Source organism: Cebus imitator, unplaced genomic scaffold (genome assembly GCF_001604975.1).
Source record: "Cebus imitator isolate Cc_AM_T3 unplaced genomic scaffold, Cebus_imitator-1.0 Scaffold325, whole genome shotgun sequence".
Lineage (NCBI taxonomy): Eukaryota > Metazoa > Chordata > Mammalia > Primates > Cebidae > Cebus > Cebus imitator.
In genome coordinates, this window is record NW_016107640.1 from 940998 (window position 1) to 945290 (window position 4293).

The following is a 4293-nucleotide window of genomic DNA, read 5'->3' on the forward strand; positions in this document are numbered from 1 at the left end:
ATTAGTTCTATCAGTTTTTTATGGAGTCTTTAGAGTTTTCTACATATAAGATCATGCCATCTGCAAACAAAGATAATTTTACTCCTTATTCTCTGATTTGGATGCCTTTTATTTCCTTTTCTTGTCTAACTGCTCTGGCTATAACTTTTAACAGTATGTTTCACACAAGTAGCAAGAGTGGGCATCTTTGTCTTGTTCCGGATCTTAGAGGAAAAGTTTTCTGTTTTTCATCATTATGTTAGCTATTAGCTTGTCATACATGGCCTTTTTATGTTGAGGTACAGTCTTCCTATACCTAACTTGCTGATAGTGTTTATCATGAAAGGGTGCTGAATTTTGTCAGATGCTTTTTTTTTCATCTATTGAGATGATGATGTGATTTTTATTCTTCATTCTGTTGAGGTGGTATATGCATTAATTGATTTGCTTATATTGAAAATCCTAATATTTTTCAGGATTTTTGCACCCATGTTCATCAGGTATATTGACCTGTAGTTTTCTTGTGGCATCTTTGTTGGGGCTTGATAGCAGGATGATGCTAGCCTCATAAAAAGAATTTGAAATCTTCCCTTCTCTTCTATTATTTGTGAGAGTTTTTAAATGATTGCTATTAGTGACTGAATGTGGTGGCTCACACCTGTAATCCCAGCTACTAGGGATGCTGAGGAAGAAAAATCACTTGAGCCCAGGAGTTCAAGGTTACAGTGAGCTATGATCATGCCACTGCAATTCAGCCTGAATGATGGCGTGAAACCTTTTATTAAATCAATAATAAAAATAAAAATAATTGGCATTAATTCTTCTTTAAATGTTTGGTAGAATTGACCTGTGAGGTCATCTGGTTTTTCTTTGTTGAAAAGTTTTTCATTACTGAAAATCTCCTTGTCACTGGTCTGATTAGACTCTGTTTCTTCTTGATTTCGTTGTGATCAGATATATGTTTCCGGGAATAGGAATGTATGTATTTCTTCTAATTATCCAATTTGTTGGTGTATTATTGTTCATAATAGTCTTTTATGATCTCTTTATTTCTGTGTCATTAGTATTACATTTTTAGAAGATCATTCTGTATCTTTTTACGATCACAAACTCATTCATTGCTAGTGGGAATACAAAATGGTGCAACCACTTTGGAAGGCAGTTTTGCAGTATTTTAGAAAACTAAACACATTCTTATCACACAATCCAGCAATCACATTCCTTATGATTTACTCAAAGGAGTTGAAAAATTATGTTCACAGAAAAACCTGCACACATGTGTTTCTAGCAGCTTTATTCATAATTGCCAAAATGTGGACGCAATCGCGATGTCTTTCAGTAGGTAAATGAATAAACTGTGGTACATCTAGACAACAGATGGAATATTATTCAGCACTAATAAGAAATGAGCTATCAAGCCAGAAAAAAGACATGGAAGAAACTTAATTGCATATTACTAAAAGAAAGAAGCCCATCTGAAAAGGCTACATATTATATGATTCCAACCACATGACGCTCCGCAAAAGACAAAACTATGACAACAGTAATAAGATCAGTGGTTGCCAGGGATTGTGGGGAGGGAGAGACAAGTAGGAAGGGCAGAAAAGATTTGTAGGGCAGTGAAACAATTCTGTATGATACTATAATGGTGGACACATGATATTATACATTTGCCAAAACCCAGAGAATGTTCAACACCAAGAGTGAGCCCTAATTTAAACCGTAGACTTTGGGTAATTATGATGCATCAGGGTAGGTTCAGCAATTGTAACAAATGTACCGCTCTGGTGAAAGAGGTTTATAATGGTAGAGGCTGTGCATGGGAAGCAAGAGGGGTATAAAATGGAAATTTTCAGTACCTATAACTCAATTTTGCTGTGAACCTAAAACTTCTCTAAACACTAAGGTTTGTTTTTTAGAAACTGATGTTTATTTTCCATCAACCTTATTTCCATGTTGCTTGAGAGCCTATGCAAGAACAGCTTAAAACCATTCAGTGGTTGCTCCTACCCATTCCGTGGCCTGAGCAGTTGGAGCTGTAGACCAGTCTTCCCTAGTAGTCTTTAGTAAGGAACTGTTGAATAGGCACAGAGGGCACCTGCATGCCTTCAGACCAGTCTGCTCGGGGTGAGCAGCAGGAGCTGCTGAACTCAGGAGCTGGAGAAGTCCATTCACCCTGAAACTCCTCCTTGATCATATCCTTTTCAGCAGCAGCCTGCTCTTCTTTTTCAATCTCTTTAGGATCTCTGTAGAAGCAGAGATCAGGCATGACCTCCCACAGATGCTCACCATTTCGGTGCCACACATCTGCAGAACTTCCCAGGCTGGCATCCACCTCATCAAACCCACTGAGTGAGCTCCCTCGTTGTTGCGTGGGATGACAATGTCCACATGGAGCAAAGGAGAATCTGTGTTACACAAAGCAGTGGTAGCTAGGTTAATATAAGTTAACTTCATGAGAGGCTGGTGGTCAGCCCTGCGGTCAGTAACCACAAGAAGCCATGGCTCCCAGAAGGCTGCCTGGATCTGGTTAGTGAAAGTTCCAGGAGTGAAGTGGCAGCAATTGGAGTGTCTCCAGTGGCAGCAGCAGACTTCAGCATGGCCCTCTGGCCAGTATTCCTGGAGGATGTAAAAGTGACATCAGCAGGGTTTTCAATGTCAATAGTGGCACGAGCTGCCAGGAGAAGCTTCTCCCAGGTCCTCTTCAGATTTACGATGCAGATGCCATCACTTTTCCTTTTACAGATGTACTGTTCAATCTGGAAGTCAAGGTTGGTGCCACCTAAGTGAGTTCCTCCTGCAGGAAACAAGGACATCCTTCTCCGTCATTTGCAAGAAATTAAGGGCTCCAGACATTGTGAAAGTTTCCCTTTGAGTTACGATAGGAATCAAGAACAATGCCATATGGACCCCTCTGTGGGTAGTACAGAAAGGCAAAATTAAGTATGTTTTAATAAAGATCATTCTGAACGCCGTATGAAAATAAAATAGAGACAGTTGAAGGTAGAAGTAGAGAAATAAGTGAGGAAGCTACTACTAGTCTGGTTAGGAAATAAAGGAAGCCAGCATTGAGATGGCAGTGGTGGGGGTGGGGAAGACAAGAGCAGAATTGGAGATTGTTTTGAAGGTAGAGCTGACAGGTTTGTTGATGGACTACACGTTGATGGAAGTTTGAAGGAAAAGCCGATTTTTGACCTGATAATACTAAGAAAGGAAGACTAAGGGAGAAACAGATTTGGAGTGGAATCAAAATCTCTGCCCTGGATATTGATAGAAATCAGCATGCCAGTATGGAAGCAGACGGGATTTAAAGAGTCACAGGCAAGAACTCAAATACTTACCAGCCAGAATCCTCAACTAGAAACCCAGAATCCAGAACCATAAACCAGAATACTGAAATGCTACAGCCTCTATCCCTTTCTTCTAGAAATCAGAAGACAAAGACCATAGGAAGGGACATAGATCCAATTGCATGTGCCTTCTGAGAGCTGAGGTAAGCTGACGTGCTTGTACAAGCCTGGTGCAGCCTCCTGCCCAAGATCAAAGTAAACTCTACATTGCCATAGCAAGAAAGCTGCTTAAACCTTCAGCACAATAACCCAGTGCCAGACCATGAGCAGCAGACAAGGGCATAGAAAAGAACTCATGAGATGGATAATAACGCAATACCTTTTGCCTTGAGAAAGTTGGGACCTTCCACAAGTAAAACGGATTCAACCATCATGAACTAATGGGTGAAGCCCTGTATTGGGTACTACAGGGCCACTTCAGAGGCATATAAGACAAATCACAGATCTTCAAGAGATGTCAGCCAAGTGGACTTCAGAAAGTGGCTAGAAGCTAGAGATCTGATCCTGACATGTGAGAGAAAACCTCGCCCCACATCACCCTCCACCTTCACACCTTCCTGGAATCTTTTTGTGGAAAGTTAGCTGAGTTTTCCAATATGCTATGTTAAAAGGCATCATGAGAGTGTGAACTTGAGAGTTTAGAGTGAGCCCCTATCTCTACCACCTGCTTTTGCCAGTCCTAGTTTCCTGCTACAAGGGCACACAGTGACATGTCAATCAAAGCTGTCAGGCCAGGCGCGGTGGCTCATGCTTGTAATCCCAGCACTTTGGGAGGCCGAGGCGGGTGGATCACGAGGTCAAGAGATCAAGACCATCCTGGTCAACATGGTGAAACCCCGTCTCTACCAAAAATACAAAAATTAGCTGGGCATGGTGGCGCACACCTGTAGTCCCAGCTACTCGGGAGGCTGAGGCAGGAGAATTGCTTGAACCCAGGAGACGGAGGTTGCGGTGAGCCGAGATC

General features: G+C 41.6%; 1 pseudogene across 1 annotated transcript; it reads right to left on the minus strand.

Moving 5' to 3' along the window:
- Positions 1–1890: 1890 nt before the first annotated feature.
- On the minus strand, positions 1891–2835 carry LOC119467739 (annotated as a pseudogene). The gene has a single exon (XR_005196342.1). The product of XR_005196342.1 is annotated as a 40S ribosomal protein SA-like (transcript).
- Between the last annotated feature and the right edge of the window lie 1458 nt (positions 2836–4293).